The 17,883-nt window shown below is 35.4% G+C and overlaps 1 long non-coding RNA gene across 1 annotated transcript in view; it reads left to right on the forward strand.

The window, feature by feature from the left end:
• LOC142602318 (uncharacterized) overlaps positions 1-17,883 on the forward strand; it is a 67,245-nt gene that overhangs the window by 46,375 nt on the left and 2,987 nt on the right. The window contains exon 2 of the long non-coding RNA XR_012836016.1: positions 17,057-17,121. This is a non-coding gene — a long non-coding RNA (uncharacterized LOC142602318). The remainder of the gene's footprint in view (positions 1-17,056; positions 17,122-17,883) is intronic.

Genomic DNA, 17,883 nt, shown 5'->3' on the forward strand with positions numbered 1-17,883 from the left:
TTCCTCCTTTATCAGAGACACAGCTGATTAGATAGGAAAGCATGCTGGCTGGCGCCTTCCCATCCCGCTTGTTTTTGTACCTCACTGCTGTGCAGTGCTGGGTCATGTTCCTATTCATTTTTCATGACCTTTCCTCATTACACCCTTTTTAATTGCAACTTGTTTCTGTGACCTTGGAGTCTTACAGGCCAATCCAAAAGATCAGGCACTGTGTTTTTAAGTTATTTTCTGAAACGGTTGGAAACATGAGGACGTTTTTCAGCAAAAAAGTTTGTGTGTATGTGTAACTTTACTTTTTAATCATGTAATATTTGGCTCAGTGCTGTAGACTGTGCAGCCTGATAGCAACTTCATAAATGTTGAATGATTCTTGTTTACAAATGTTTTAAGTTTGGTATACGTGTGGCTTTTGTATAAAAAAACCAGACAATCAACTAATAGTTCTTAAATATCTGTCTGTATTTCACAGGTTTTCAGTCCCACTGCTTTATTGCTTGCTTCTATACTGACTTTGTGTGTTTCTGCCTCTAAAAATCATGCAGTTGTTGTGGCTTTGAACTCACACCTGTTTATTGCAGCCACAAACAAATTAGATCATGTGTTGAGCTTATGCTATAGGTAATAAACTGAATTAAAAATATACCTATATATTTTTATAGGTATAAATAGGATTACCTTTTGATGTGCTTTACCACATTTAGATCCCCTTGAATAGATATTTTGTTTTGACAGTTGTATTTGTTTAATGTTTTATTCACAAGTTCCCTATGCAAACTTTCAGTTGATACTCAAGTAGTTTAAAATGTATTGCGATCCTTATTGATGAGGAAATGGATTATTGCTCATTAAAACTACTTCCTTCCTATCTAAAACCATCTTCCTATAAGGTTCAGAGCCAAAAAAGGAAGGTGTGGAAATTGTACACTATGTTTTGAGAAAATACGAAGTATGCCTACCTGTGTAAGAGTACAAGAACATATTGTTATAGATCTGTTCTCCCTGTATCCTAAGTGGGCCGGATGTGAGGCACTTCTGGCCAGGAGTTGTGTAACCTAATTTGTGTGGCACCGAGCCTGAGTTGACATACCTTGCCTCTCAGCATGCAGTTAATGCTGCTGTGTGGCTTCCGGATTGGAGCTTTCTCAGACCCGGTGAGCTGGGTGGAGCGGATACACGATTATCCGTACACAGTCATGTCAACAGGCACTCAATGCTCCCTGAAAAAGATTGAGAGCTGAGGTATAAGCATTCTGTGTGTAGACAGTGCAAGCCTTATAAGAACATTGTCTTTAGGTTACAATTTTTATTGCTGGGGCCTACTATGAGGTATAACCTTTAGGGGTCTGATGTTTGGATGCATTGGGTTCTTACAGCTCTCCCTAAAGGTGGAAGAGAATTAGAAAATGGAAGATCTGGATTCATCCAGATGCCTACATTTGGATATAAATTGCCTTACCATAGGTATTTAAACCTGTCAGTTTTCATGTTGATGTATTTTAGTATAAAATCCTCTACTAGATGTGGGGGCAGATGCAACCTTGATGTAAATGGGAGGGTTCTTGGAGCTAAATGTCCTCTTTATTTGGTATCTATGTCTCAGAGGCAAGTTAGACTTCTTCGTACTTCATCAATGGTGCTTCTTTTCCATATCTTCTCTTGCTTGTCTAGCTCATCTGCAGAAGGAAAGTGGCCAGGATGTTTCAGCATTTCTTTGTGCAGTTTTAGTTCTTTGGGGCCATTGACTGCCACTGTAAATCAGAACAGTCTTGGGATTGAAGCAGAACAACAGTCATCACAAGATACAGGGGTGCAAACATTTGTTTGTGCTCTGTGGCTCCACTATCTAATGGCAACAATAATTTGAATCATAAGAACATGAATAGTAGAGTACGTAATCGTAAAATTCCTTTGAATAAAACCTTACTGCTCAGTGTTCATAAAAAAGGTAGATTGCCCCACCCCCTAAATTAATTCAAGTATATTTGAAAGACAGAACTTTCATTTAGAAGCCTTTAGAGCTACAGCATAATTTAAAATATTGCTTCTGTTAACCGTAGCTTTACTTTCATGTGGTGGTTGCAAAGGTAATACTTGTTTTGTAGAAGGACATTTTTTCTTTAAAAAAAGGAGATGAATGCAGACTTTTGACACTAATAACTAGTGCTGAGAGGAGGATTCTTCTGTGGTCAGTTACTTTGGAATGAAACATAGTTTTTAAGTTTCTCAGAGGATTCACTCTAGCAGGATAAGCAACTGCAGTCAGACCTAATATTTATGCCTGTCAGCCTTTACACTGCCACATTGATAAATATTAGTATATTGTATATATCAACTTTGTTTCTTAAAATAAATTTGGCTTTTATTATACTACATGTGTTAAGTACCTGTTGGCCCCAAAAGATTCAATTCCACTGAATCACAGGTTTTGTTATGGCAGCAGCAAACCAATATTGTGTCTTATAGCTGAAGAACAAATATAAAATTACAGGAAGAATTTTGAAGAGAACTTAGGGTTAATAAAAATATGGTGCTACTGAAGTTAAGGGGAAGTTTGTCTTCTATTCATCTGAAACATAGCAAGTCCCTTGTCAACAGCTTTTGAAAATCTCTCTAAAAAGATGAAAATAAAATTATTTAAAAGAAATGGAGTTGTATGTTTTGTCAACTCTTCATTGCTTCCTTCAAAACTTGAAAAACCTATCAAACCTGACTAACAGCAACAACAAAAAAATTGGTTCATTAACTGCTGTCAGTTCAAGGTCTTCCACTGATTCCCTTAGGCACTGATGCAGGTTCCTACTAATTAAGCAAGTAAAGACCATGATTTGTGCTTAGAAAGCTTTTTTTTAAATAACTAATTACAGCAATCTAATATAAACATGTAATTTTTCTAGCAGGAGATCTCACTTTTTGAAGTGCTAGGTAACTAAGGGAAGTAAGTCATGTTTGATAAATCTTATTCTTTTTCATTTTTGCAAAATGAATGTGAAAAATGTACCTCTTTAGCTTCTCTTAAAACATATGGTTTGGTGTAAGTCAAGTTTATGCTGAAGCAAGAGACAGTATCTGTTTTAAGGAGATGAAAGCTTCGCTTGTTTTAATGACATTGTAGAAGAGACTAAAAAATGAGTAATTACCTACCGCTGATGATGCTACCAATGGTAGTCATTGTACCAAGGGATAATCCAAACAAAGACTTCCTCATCATTCCTGGAAACAGCTCCCATTGTTCTTGTTCTGGCTGCTTCTGATGATGTAAGGTCATAATGGGCAGTAATGCTTTTCATGGCAAATGTTTCCGAGAGTCCCACATTTGAGAAACAGGCTGAAAGGTAATAAGTCAAAAGAAGCTTTGCATATTTTTTACCCAGTCCCTGAGCACGGCTGAGCACATCTCCTGTGTAATCTCTTTTAAGAATTAAAACTATGCTTGATGTCTACCAAAGACATAAATATACAGCCTAAGAAGAGTGGGCTGGACATTTGCAACAGCGGGACCTGAGAGTAATTTCCTTTGAGTGGGCTGCATGAATATGATTGATTCATTCAGCTCATACACCAACTGATTTCTTAACAGTCAATATGAAAACAATTTATTTATAACATGCAACAAAAGAGGCAAATTAATTTCTGGTCAAATCTTAATGTTTTGTTCAACTTGTATATTTTTTTTTTTAATGCCAGTTTTAGCCAGCTGTAATAAGAATGAAGAGATTGCTCAAAACCAAGCAGGCAAGGGTGTTTCTTTCTGTCTACAACAGTGTAAATAAGAGGTTGGTGGTATGTTTGGGGTGCCTGAAATTCAGCATCTGCGTTAGAACTCATGCTTTCATTCTTTGGTGTAATGAATGCTTTTGTATTTTATCTAAAACAAAATCATTTTGTGAGAGGGAGTGCTTTTTTTATAGGTACTGTAGAATATAAGAATCTCCTGTAGGAGACCTGTAGGAGGACCATTTGATTGAAATGTTTGTTCTGACTTGTGCACAGAGATGTGTTGACCCTAATTCCCAAATATCCTGACTGTGCAATTTGAGCTCTGAATTATAAGGTGGAAGGTGAACAGCAACAATTGGCTTTGATGTTTTTTAACAGTTTTTGTGAATTTAGTCCCTCAAAATGAAAGCCATTTAAACATTTTTTCCCCCCGCTCCTCTTCTCCTCACCTCCCTGCCTTCTTCCTTCTCTCTCCTTCTCTTTATGTCTTTCTTCCTATTTAGCAAATACAGATCAAATACATGAATATTTTCGGTTAGATTTTTGGCTTTACAGCATTTGTATTCAGTTGTAAAAGTATCATCAGAAGCTGGATATAAGAAACATTTATGACTATATTATATATACCCATGCCCAATGTTTATATTGATTTAATAAGGAAAGGGTTTGTAGACAGAGTTGCCTATCTCGTTTATTACTTCACTTATGTTTTTTCTTTATTTTATTATTTTATAGTCTATTTCCACCAATGAAAACGGTCACTGCTATACAATGCAAATTGCCTATTATTCAGATTTTAGAGATTTAATTGATTAATTTCATTGAAATGGATGAAACCAATAACAACTTTTTTTTTTTTCTTTTCAGTATTGGATGCTTAATTAGTAATTTGGCAGATATGACAAGTAGGGAGGGTATTTCCTGATGGTTGACAATTTGTTGAGTTGAGTGCCAACAGCAAATCTAAAATCCCTTAACTGCCATTAATTAATTACCAGGAAATACCCAGCTCGGGTGGAGTGGATCATTAAGCTTCTATTCCATGTAAAACTGTGAAGGGTGAAAAGAAATCAAAATAATGTACAAAGCGGATTGTACATGTAAAACTGTGAAGGGTGAAAAGAAATCAAAATAATGTACAAAGCGGATTGTACAAAGCATACAGAGACCAAACTCTGTATATTCGCTGTAGTTCTATAGTGACACAAATAGGCCATCACAGATGTCCTGTTCACAAGTGCAGCTCAGAGACACAAAACCAGAACTTCAAGGTGCCTTTAGGTTTAGAGCTGCAGTGGGTGTAACCAGGATATATGTTTACAATGGGGTAGCATTTTCTAAAAAGCACAAGTGAACAATGAAAATGTCTCCCGAAGACTGCCCTCTAATCCATGTTCTTTAAAGATTACATTTTATATTCGTATTTGAGAATGGTTTTACTTGTTAATACTTCAAAGCAAGAGTACATGTTCACACAGGATAAAATTAGGTTACAAAAACTGTTGTAACATATCAGGATTGCTAAAGTGTGTCTCCGAGTTTTATTCCATTATTTTAGGTTACAGTCTACAGTTGCTCATTTATTACTGTAAATTGGTTTAGTAAAGATGAAAGAATAGATAGTCCTCAATTGCAAATCACATCTGTTTCACTCAAATGATAACATTATTTTCCAGCATTTCAAAGGAAAAAAAGCTATTTCTTTTTTTTTTTTTTCCAATACACCATCTCCTGAGACCTCCATGTAATAATTAACCAAGAGAAATCTTATTTTTTATTAAATTAGAGTCCTTATTCTAAGGTGTGAGAAAGATGTGATTTAGAGACTTTATGATCTAAGGTAGGAGAGACATATTACAGTTGTTTCTGCTTATACAAGTCCAAGTCAGATGAGGACCAAACCCAGAGAGCTAGATTTAGTTTCCTTATAATGAGCATAGCCGTTCTTCTGCTGACAATAAACACAGGTGAAAAAAAGAATGGAATAGATCAATTTCATATTATCTTAGACTGTGAAAAGATCTTTTCCTTCTGGTCTTGTGGATGGTTTTGTTGGCTACATTAGCTTTTCAAAGTAGGTTATAATTTACTATTTTTTTAAATTGTTTTTATTGGTTTATGTTGTAACTTTCAGAGGAGCTTTTCCTCTCCCCTCTTCCCTCCTTCAACAGCAATATAGACTTATATTTGGAATGTACTTACATACACACAAAATTCAGTATTTCAAATGCTTTGGAAGCCCAAACCTATTTCAAGCTAGAATGATAATGATTATTAAAGGGAAGAAACATAATTATCCCCTGACATATTTCGTAACAGGAGAGAGTATATATGCAGTTATATGATCATTTTATCATTTCCATTTTTTAAACTTCCCATTAATATGTACAAACTCATCTTAAATACAAGAAATTCAGAAGTCTAATTTAGACAAGAGGGACATTCTAAATACTTAGGACTTTCACTTAAATTTTTATTAAATAAAATCAGAATTTGGTGAGGATTTTGTGAGATCACTTCGTGTACACCAAGACTCTTTGTACTGTTCAGAAGTAGATTTGACAGAACATCTGAATTTGTATTAAGCAAGGAACAGTTCCCCTGCTGTTCTTCACTTGGATGTGCAGTAATTTTTTTCCATGTCCTGACAGCATCAACACCTGGTGCCTGTGCTTGAGCCCTACAATTTCTCCATCATTGGACTTTCAACAGAATGCATGTGCAGAGATAGGAAAGTTATTGTAGGCAGTGGTGCAGGAGGTGGAGACACAAATGGGATGGAGAAAGAAAGGGGGAACCATAGGAAGTGTACAGCAAAATAGTTCATTTCCTTATATTTATGAAATGAGTAAGTTCCCACACATTACTTTTGACCAGAATTGTGTTATGTTTTTTGAAGAACCCTTGAGATTCAGTTGTTACGAAGGTTAGATAACTCATTGAGCCACTGGAACCTTGCCTTTTCTTTAATAAAATAACAGATTTGTTTTTCCAGGGTGCTGTGTCTCAGCAAAATATTACCAGGTTCAGGAAGAAAAGGAATTCTAATGTATATTACAAAATCCTAAAGAATACTACAGTTATTCAATGGCTATATAAATTTAAACAGTGTTTCCATGGGACAGGAAAAAACTACTGATAAGAAACAATGTGGTCTAATGGTAAAGATCTTATGATTGTGAGCTTTTCAGTGATCATTCTAATAATTCACGTACTTTCCTAACAGAACGACATATCTTGTACTTATAAATGAAGGGTGGATATTACTGCATAAACTACATACAATGCTTTTCAAGCTTTTTGTTTAGGTGCTGTTTAAATATGCAGCTCAAATCCCACTATCGGTGAAGTGAGTGATACAACTTCAAAGAGAGCAAGAACACACCGGCTTTATCTGATCTAGCAGAGATACAATGGGACAATGAATACCAGAACATTTTTATTTTTTCAAATGTAAACTTAAGGATAAGAAAGGAATGTATTGTATTGCTTTGTTTCCCCTGGGGGACACACCTAGTAAATGTTGTAGTATACTTATTTTTTTTAATGAAGATGAAATTGCCGATTTTGTTTGCAACCAGATCCCATTCAGGTGATTCAGCCATATTTGGTTTTAACTAGACATCTAAATTACATTTCTGTTGAAAAAGCTAATGTTATGTGGCCTAAAACTCAGAGATACTGACACCCTAGCCCCATCCTAAATCTTAGAGTCACCAAAGTGATTAATATAACAACATTACTGGGTAATCTGTTAATTTATGGTCGCCAGATTTAGAAGGTCGGATGGATAGACAGAAAAGAATCTTGAATGGTCTGATACTAATTCCAGTAGATTCCTAATGAGGAAAACTGACTGAGTACTTGAAATTTGGTGTCTCTTTACCAACACAGTTATCTTTCCTAGAAAATGCAGGGAGAGTCCATTTGAGTACCATTGGAGATTAAAAAAAAAAAAAAAAAGTTTATCTGAACTAAAGGCAAATGATTGATATTATGGTATGCGTTACAGAAAAATATGTTCAAGTTTCTTCTTGGTGGTACTTTTTCTTTTTAATCTTTCCTTATTCAAAGCTACTTTGGATCTAGTCAGAACAGTTATGTTATCCCCGGATTATTTGGTTCCATTTTGTTTTATTGCATTTATGCCGTGTAAAATAAAAAAAAAGGAAATTCCCCTTAATGTACAGTGGTCAGATACTCTGCCGATGTCCTTAAGGACAATTCCATTGGCTTTGTGCTGATGGTAATGAAATAAAAAAGACTAAATTTATTCATGCAGTAAGATGTACTTTTTTTTTTTTGAAAGAGAAAAAAAGTAATTGTCTAACCTCTTGATAAGTGTTTCTGTGAATAGATAGATAAGATGATGTATGTTTTATAAGCATCTGACACGCAGCTGTTTTGCCAGACTATTGCTTCACACAGCAAAAAGTGAAGCACTGGCAAGTTTGCAAATGATACATTTGACTATGACTTAATAAACCCCATTTTGAACCCCATGAGACTTTGAGGGTAGAAATGACATATAGAAATATATGCTTTGTAACTTACCCAGTACAATGATTAGACCTACTGCTATAGGAATAATAGTCCTTACTGGGACAAGAAACAGGAAAAGGTTCTAAAATTGCTGCTGGGAATCTTGGAACTGGATTTCTTACAGATTTCTTTGATCATCTTAGCATTTTATTTCATTATTGCACACTGAAGCTTACTAGGAAATTAAATATATTGATATTGACTTTATTTACTATATGCATTGTAATACAGTTAAGTCTGTATCTGATTCAATTTGCAAATATAGAATGTTTTTTATGTTAGTTCAGAAAGGTAATAAAGTGTGTGGGAGTGAATATGAGAATATTACTTTCATTTTTTATATGTACTGTTATCCAGTAACTTTCCTATCATATTGATTTTTTTTTACATTAAATCATATGTTTAACTTAGAGCAAATCACCCTGGCATTTAAATGAGCCTGTGGATATGAAGCTTTCAAGACCCTTTTTTAAAAAACTTTATTTTACTAAAAATCTTTACTAAGATTTTTCAGTTTTAATTTTATTGTTCTCTTCACCAGTGTCACTTGTTCCCTTAGACGCTGCAATTTATTCACTAGCATAAATGATGGTAAATGTAGTAAAATATTTGTTTTTTTCTTTTAATCATTCGTAACACATATTCTATTCAAAAGACGCATTCTTAGAGTGTGTCTTTTCAATAAAGACATTTTTATGACACCCATTTTTTAGACCAGTGCTTTGATGTCCATGTGATAGATCCTCTGCTGGTATAAATCAGTAGAACTATATAGGATGACATCCTCTGATGATTGAACAGTAGGACCTCCTACCACATCCCTTGAAAATCAGAGAATGTGAGTAATTATACTTTTAAAAGACTTATTTAACATGATGTCTCAGTCCTTCATGTTTATGCATTATGCCTCCTCCACTGTAGACCTGTGCAAAATAAAGATGTTACACAAATGTGAGAAATTAAACCTTTGTCTGTGTTGTGGCTTTTCCCTGATTTCATCCACAGATGACCAATGTACACCATGTATATCCACGATAATCTAAGGTGGAGCAAATGTGATATTTGATCCAGGGTATCTCTAGTGCCAAATTTTAGCTGATAGTTGGTTTTGTGGTTTTGCTATTTTTATTGAAATCTGCAGTGTTTGCAAGTCACAGCATAATCAGAACACACTGGAAATATACAGATGTAATTATTGGAGAAAGACTTTTATCTTCGGCATCTTTATTACTGCCAAAACAAGTAAGACTGTACACAACTTGAATTTCAGATCTTGTGGTGTTTGCAGGGTTGGCAGTTGTGGGATAAAAGCTGTGTCATTTTCACCAGTAAACCAGACAACTTGAATATAAGTATCATTTGCACGTGTTGTCAAAACAATTTCAAGGCAGTTCCATGCACTAAAAATAAATAAATAAATAAAACTTCACAAAATTCAATTCAGCCTACTATTTTTATGCTTAGTGTGTAAAATTATAATTATGAAGAAAAAAAAAGTTTTCCATGACATGAAATAATTTGCTGTTGTGCTTGACTTAGATATTTTAAATACTTTTTTCATTACTCTGCCTTTTTTACTGATTTTCAGTTCAATTGTCTTTTATCATCTACTATTCATAACTTTTTTTTTACTGAAAGAACTCTCCTTGCTTTAGAGACAATGGCAATTGTGTGATATTCATTCTAACTTTTAAACAAAGCCAAACAGTAGCCTTTCTGCAACCAAAATATTATCAGTACATTTATTGTATGCAGTAGGAAAGCTTCAGGCTTAATCTAAACCTATATTCTGCAGGATTATGGGTAAACATATGCACACCAAACTTAATCCTACTGGAAATAAAAAAAACTAAAAGCAAGTCTTCACATCTCTACATCAGTCTGTACAGCTCAAAGCAAAAATTTACATTGATATTTCTGAGAAGGTATAAAGTATTTAGATTTTTTTTCCCTTTTAATGTTAGCTACATCAGTAAGAGCTAGACTGAGTTAGGGGTTAGTTTTGCCTAAGAATTAAGTCCTCAAAGTAGAATCTAGACAGAAGAATCATTTATCATAAAATATACACATCTTGAAGAAAGGTCAGAATAAAAGGTTTATGTAAGAGAGCTGTAACAATCAATTGGCTATCATCTTATTCCACCATGTGAAACATATTCTTTTTATTCCAAAAGAGAGGCAGACACGTTAGCTACTGTAAAAGCTCAAGCTGAAAGAAAGAGATACATATTTGAACTCCTATGGTTGGAGGAAAGACTTGATTGTTATACAAAATCTATATTTGATCACCTCCTTTCCTTCATTGAAAATTGAAGTTGCAATAATTGTATTTTGCAGGACTCAGACCTTGTTAGTGTGTTTTAGACAGTGTTCTGAATCTGATGACTGAATCAAATGTCAAAAGGTAGAGTACAAACATTTAATTTCTGATTCCTAATTGGGTTTAGGTGAGCACTGCGTTGAAAGTGAACAGGAAGCTGCTCTGAACTCTGGATGTTCTGTAGCTGGACAGATACAGAAAGCTAACATTTGCGTCAATGCACAAACTGCTCCAGTTTCAGCAGCAAAAGTGAGTATTTGGTATGTCAGTTTGAAATTTGAATGACTTTGTAGTTCTTCCACAGGGTTCATTAGGCCTTTGAGAGCTTAGCCTTAATCCTTTGTATGACTCTAGAAAATTCTGGTTAGGTTAGCTTTCCTTCCAAGTCACCACACAGTCCTAAAAAGACAAAGATGTATTATGATGGATATTTTCTTCCAGGGATAGATACAATTCAGGGAAATGGAGGACTTCACTCTTAAATAGTGCCTGAAAACAGATTCTCCTGCTTCCTCTATCTTCTTCCACCACAATCTTTTCATATGCTGATAAATATGATTTTTTAAATGACAAAGAAACTATAACATTCTTGATCGTTATTTGGTTTGTTCCTGGCTTTATAATACATTAATATCACCTCTTCATCCCAAATCAGATTCTAAAATGTCCCTCCCCCTTGTTATTTCTGATTCTTACTCATTTATTCAGAATGCAGACTTCCATTAAGATGTTATAATTGTCATGTAATTAAGGAACACCGCTTTTCAGATATTTTGTCAAATAGATAAAGTGTATGTGACTATCTAACAGTTGCAGAGCAATGGAAATACTCTTTGGTTTTGATTACAAAGTTTTGGGATCTTGTTTTGGCAGGTTCCTCATTGATATATAAAGGATCTGTAGCATTCACTGATGATCTCACAAGTGACATATGTCTCATCCTATTGCCTGTGTTTTCTTGTTTTACTTCATCAGTTATGTCATTCTTTGATGCTTTTCCTATTGCATTCTCATCACTTTTCTTATCTCTTTCCACATTTGTTTCCTTGTGGCATTGCCTCGTTCAGTACATTAGACCCTCCAAGTTCCTTGACGGCTTCTGGATTAATTTCTTTTTTCTTCTTTTATGTAAAGGTTTTGTTTAGCCTTTGATTTATTTTCCTCTTGTCCCAGTTCCTTTCCTGCAATTTCAGTTGCACAGTGCTCTTTCGGGGGTATTTACAATTCCCTGTGTTTACCGGAATGCACGTCATTAGGACTTTTCATAGTTGCTTTCTGGGATTTTGCATTCCTCTGTTTCTAGCATTTGTTATTATTATTAAATTCTTGTTAAACTCAACTGCACTTGATTCAGGATATGCGTGCGTTTTAAATATACTAAGTGAGTTCATCTAATCAAAACTTATTTTTCAAGTAATTTCTCAAGCAAGGTGGTTCTGCACACAGCTCCACGCTCTCTCTCTTTCTCCACATGCACCCCACCCCCCATATGTGACTTGCCTCTTTTTAAATTGCTTTTTATCAAAGCTGCACTTTTCTATGATGGGTATGAACTTACCCTTTTAAATCTGAATTGCAATGAAATGTCAGTGATGGTAATTGTTTGAAGTGAGCAATGCTGCACGCTAAACAAATCTTTACATATTGCCTGAAACACCCTAAGTAGAACAGACCAAGTTTCATGAATAATTTTACTTTTATTTCTTTCTTTTTAAAAAAATATTATGTGCATTTTTGCAAATATGGCATTTCCCCCCATCTTTATTTATTTATGTTTATCTAATTGTGGGACAGGTGAAATGGCAGTTCAAAAGTTGGAGAGAGATAAATCTTCTTTCTAATTGTAGGCACAGAGTTTAATCTATTAGTGGGTCAGTTCCACCTTTTTATGCCTCCTTTCCTCACTCTGAAGGTGTACTAGACCAGACCAGCCGTGGCTAAATATGACATTAAATTTGGAATTTCTACTAGAGTTCACCCAAGCTACCCTGAGGTACATCCTTTCATTAGAAAATCTACTAGTTTCAAATTCTTCATTGCTTTAAGTAGAATTAATACTTTTTTTCCCAGAAATATATCTTTCTCCTGCAGCGTTTATTCTACTCTCTTCATATTTTTGTGTTTGTACACTTCTACGTTTTGGAAGAGAAACTGATGATTTTATTGCTACAGAAAAGGAACTGTGACAACTCTTATGCAACAGTCATGTTTGGTTTTGTTGTGGCCATTCTTAGCTTTTGTCATCTTTTCATTTGTCGTTGAGTTTTCACGGTGGGGATGGGACTATACAGTAAGATATAACAACGAATCCTATGGAAAGGCAGGGGTAGTAAATGGATAAACACAGTCTCCTGTTAAGAAACACTGCTTTGTAGGCAAAAAAAAATTGTTCTCCTAGATCAATATTTGACAAAGAAAATTTGTTGTGCATATATTTAAAATCAGTTTCTAGCAGCAGTAGCCCAGTTCACTTGTTCCTGCATTGGGCTGTGTCTTGTCATTTTACGTACTGATCTCACATTGATTTCTATTCAATTTTTTATGCATGGTCATGAAGTCACATTGGCAGTACATACATTTGCAGGGGAGGGCATATGCCAATTTTTCCCCACTACAAGGTGTAGTTTCTAAAGACGGGAAGCTTATGCCCTGGGACACAGGAACCTTGTACAGTCAAGGAGCTCGGGTGAGAAAGCAGCTGGATTGGTAGGAGAGCAGAGCAAGCGATAAGATGTATGGAAGATGTCAGTCTAACTGCAACCTGAGAATCCCTGTTGTGAGTGAGGATTGACCCTATTTTCTTTGGCTCTGTGTTAGCACAAAAGAAAAACTCTTGCCTACGTGCTCTTGCAGTCTAAGAAAACGGAATCAATGTTCTGTTGACAGAGAGGGACCAATATGAGCCGTGTTTCCTGCTTGAAAGCCACAGTACTTCTGAGGTAGAAGTGGCTTCGTGCTGAACCCCTGCAAGGCTACTGCTTAATGGGACTATCTTGCCCAGAGAACAGTAGGTAACACTACGCTGCTTTGGCTTTTGCTGTGAATAGTATGTCAGTTGTAAGAAAAGGTGTTGTTTACACCTCTATTAATCTCCTGAACAAATATGTAATGAAAGAAATTAATTGAAATGCCCATTAATTTTAATGAGATTTCCCATTGGGAGTGTTAGCCCCAGAAGACGCTAATATTTTTAATGTGCTCATTCTAATGTTTCTTAGATCCATAATGGAAATAGGCCTTGTCTAGGGTTCACACGAAGCAAGAGTAGACGTGCTCTGAAGAAAATCAAATAATGAAGACAATTCTGAGAATGTATTCTTGAGTAAATTTGACTCTGTTTTCCTTTGTAATATGTGTAAACATGAAGGGATAACAGGGAGTGCCTGGATGACAGCTATTGTTAGGAAAAGCAAAACTGGCTGCAAAATAGGGAAAAAAAAAAAACAACTAAAGAACTAAAGCTAAGAAACAAAGAGTCTGCAGGTGCAGAACTTGGAAAAAGAAAAAAAAATTGAAGTTTATTTAAACTTTTTTAAAATTTAAAAGTAAATCTCTGTTTCCTTATTGTTCTTGAAGAACCAAAATATAACTGACACTGATTTACTCCCCTGCTCTTTGATGCTTCTAACTGCCAAGTTGCAACTGCCAATGATTGATTTTGATGATGGAAGGGTAATTTTCCTCTAATTTTGAATTGTTGTCTTTTTCTTTGCTTACATCTTACATGGGTCCTTCTTCCTTAGTTAGGTGGTCCAATAAGTATTTACAAACTTTATATATTGTAGGTTTTAGCCTTAAAAAATGGATACTGTGATGAATATTTCCATTGTAAACATTTTCCATTAATAAAACAAGCAGTCATTTAGAAAACCTAAACAAAATCCAAGCCACAGGGGAGCTAGACATTTATAGTAAGAAAGTGCTTCTGCCATGAAGAATTTATATTTTGAAGGGACCAAATAATAACAGAAATGTTGTTATCTCATTTAAGAACATGGGATGAAGAACAGAGCAATGAAGTGACTTGCCTAATGGTTTAGGTCTGAGCTAGGAATAGATTCCAGACTGCCTGACTCCCCAGGCAGGGCATTAAAACAGATTGCCCTTCTCTCCTCTGTGAGCAGAAGGTGAGGACTGCCTGTTTAACAGCCTGGATTTGATAAAAAATACACTGTATATTTTGCTTAATGAACTGTGTAACTCATTAATGGTAAATTATTTATGGGCTCAATGTGTCTCTGCTGGGATGATACTTCTTCCTAATCAAAGTGACTGTATTGTGTCAGAAGACACTGGTATTTATTTTTAAGGGAATAAGTACAAGAAAATGCTGCACAGGATGTTCTTTCCTATGCAGCTTTTGTTAACATCTACCCCTGAAAACACATGGTCAAAGTCTGAAGGAGTGAAAATAAATCTGTCACTAATATGGTTTAGAATACAGATGCAAAAGTCTTTTTTTTTTTTTTTTTTTTTTTTTTTTTTTTGAGTTAGTATTGTCTAGTGTGTACCACAGAGAACTCATCCCTTAAAACCAGCCATGGTGATATAGCAATATATGCCCTAAGGAAATGTTCTTACAATTTACCTCTGTAAATTAAATTCTTCAATGATGAATTAGAATTCAAGCCCTGCTGGAGGCTGAATTGGGTATATTTTACCCCGTGAGATAAAAAACTTGGAAAAACCTGCCTGCCGTGCTGTCTCTTTCAACTGACCTTAAGGAAAGTATGTCCAAGGCAGAAACAAAAAAATTACCTAAAATAAAAAATTAAACTAAGCAATGGTTAGAACACACTGGAACTCCCAGAAGATTTGTTCCTTAATTCCATAGAAAGTGTATGGAAAGGTGAGCTGTAAGATATGTAGAGATGGGGGTCTAAGTGGTACTTTCTTTGCTTAGTACAGTAACTATGATAAAAGTTGGAGTTTGCACACTACATATTCCCAGATGTGTCCTTAAGCTGTCTTTAATGAATGTATTCTCATTAATTTAAATGTGACTTACATGCGTATAGCAATAAGATAATTGAAGAAGTTCTTAATTTAGAAGCAGTTTACATGGTTATTCCACATGAAGTAGCAGACCTATAAATTGTTAAAATTGGGAGAGAAATATGAATTTTCAGAGTCACATTTAATAGCAATAACAGCTAATCTCCAGTGGTGAGTCATTGTTTTAATTCAGAGAGAGTTGAGAGGGGTGGGAGGGGAAATCCTCACTGTTCTTTAAGGGAGGAAGATGACCCTGGTTTCGAAGGATAATAAATTTATTTTCATGAGGCCTACTGACTTGCAGCAGAGACTCCATCTGCATGGTGACTAAACCTTTTGGAGCAGGAGCTCTCCTTTTGTTGTGTGCTTGCACAGCACTAAGCATAGCAAAGTTCTGGAGTGCTGTAGCAATAAAAGTGGGGGTAACAGTGATTCACTGGGAAGAACATTGGGCAGACTGAGATGTATGGAGTTAATATATCCTTTCAAGGACATTATATCAAAAGAGAAAAAGCCTTCTTTCTGCTACTGCTGAGTTCAGGAACTTTCCATATTTGTTGTCAGGACACCTGCTGTCCAAAAATTCACTTTGTGCAAAGGGTTACTTCTCGTTCAGTTGGATAGTTTTCCCTGGGTTCGTTCCTGAGTTTCCTTTCAGTTGCCTCTAATTCCCATTTTAACAGTTATGTCTGAGTGACCCAGCATTTCAAAGCAACTTCTGTTGAAATAGAGGGGGGTTTTTTCCCCATTATCTTGTAAAAACTTAGATGTAGGCTTCAATATGAAACCAGAAGACCCATTTGCTCCCTTACTGGAGTTTGCTCTAAAGCGTTACGAACTGAAGGTTAGAATATCTACCAATATGGAAGCTGAACTTACCTGGCTTTGGTTTTGCAGCATTTTATGTCACTTCTATAGAGAAAGCATTAAATTCCTAATTTTGAAATATTTTAGCAGAAGTAGCCCTTATTATATGTGATGTGAGCAAGTAATATCTGTCAATGCATCTTTACCTCTATGATGTCAAAATCAGCAATGTAGTGGTCTCTTTCAGAATGTTTAAAAATGGAAGAAATCTGGAATTTCTTTGCTTTAAAACCAAAAAATCCCAAACATTTGTAATCTGTAATAAGACAGGAAAAAGAGTTTGGTTTATATTTTATTTGGTGTAAAATAACTGAATTTCAGCAAACCTGGCTTCTAGCCAGATTTTTGTGTGACTATTTTTTTCTAATACAAGTAATTCAGTGTTTAATATAGTATTGGAACTGTATTCTTAATTGCATAGTTATTTGTGTCTTTAAGAAAAAAATCCCAAATCAAAACAGATAACATTGAACAAGTCAGGCATTAGCTTGATGTCTAAGTGTACCAAGAATATAGGTAGTAAACTCATTTTTCAACAGACTAGGATACGTAAGGAAGCTCGTATCACTGCCATCTATACCTAAATCTGCTTTTGAAAGTTGTGATTTTTCTTAGGAATCTGGTTCATCACCTGTTCACAGCCAAGCACTGCCAACTGAACATTGTATGTGCATATGCAGGTGGGTACAACTTTGAACATTATACTTGGATTTTAAATATTGACTGCAAAGGTTTTACTTACACCATGATGATAACGAAGAGGAGAGATTTTTTTGTGTGTTGTTTAATGTTCTCACAATGAAACAATCTCCTTAGTTAAAGCGTACTTCTGGCCATCCCTCATGATGTTGGTTGGCATTGAGAGAAGAGGGGTCATCCTGTAACAGCAGAAGTTTCACTTGGTGTTTAGTTGGCTGTGGAACCAACAAAAAACCAGATGTGGAACAAGGTTCTCAACCACCTAACAGGAGGGAGAAGCCCATTACATTGTTAAAGCTGAGTCCTTGATGTGCTGGCCAGTTTGTCCTCATGCACTGGAGAGGGAGGGTGTAGGCTATTCTTTGAAGAGCAGATGTAAAGGCTATTTGGCAAACCGCTCTGTGGTCTTCCTAATGGCATTAGCCACAGAGCTACTAGTTAGGAAACCTCCCTCATGCATGCAGACTATGTCAAAATTAGATCATATTAGAAACCTATTTGCAGTAGTTGCATTTTGATGAAGTTGCTATGTAAGTCAAATTTCTCCCCTATCCCACCAGATCTTTCTCAAAGAGGCTTTCTCTATTGGTCAATAATAGGTATTTTCTTTGTTTAGGATTATTCACTAAAACCTTATGTTTATTATATGACCTGAAAATAGTCAAAATGACTGCAGACCTTTACAGGTATACTTCCCCCCCCCCAGTCATGCCTTGAATATTACTCTTTTTAGTAGACAAATT

The sequence above is a fragment of the Balearica regulorum genome, chromosome 6, assembly GCF_011004875.1.
Source record: "Balearica regulorum gibbericeps isolate bBalReg1 chromosome 6, bBalReg1.pri, whole genome shotgun sequence".
NCBI lineage: Eukaryota > Metazoa > Chordata > Aves > Gruiformes > Gruidae > Balearica > Balearica regulorum.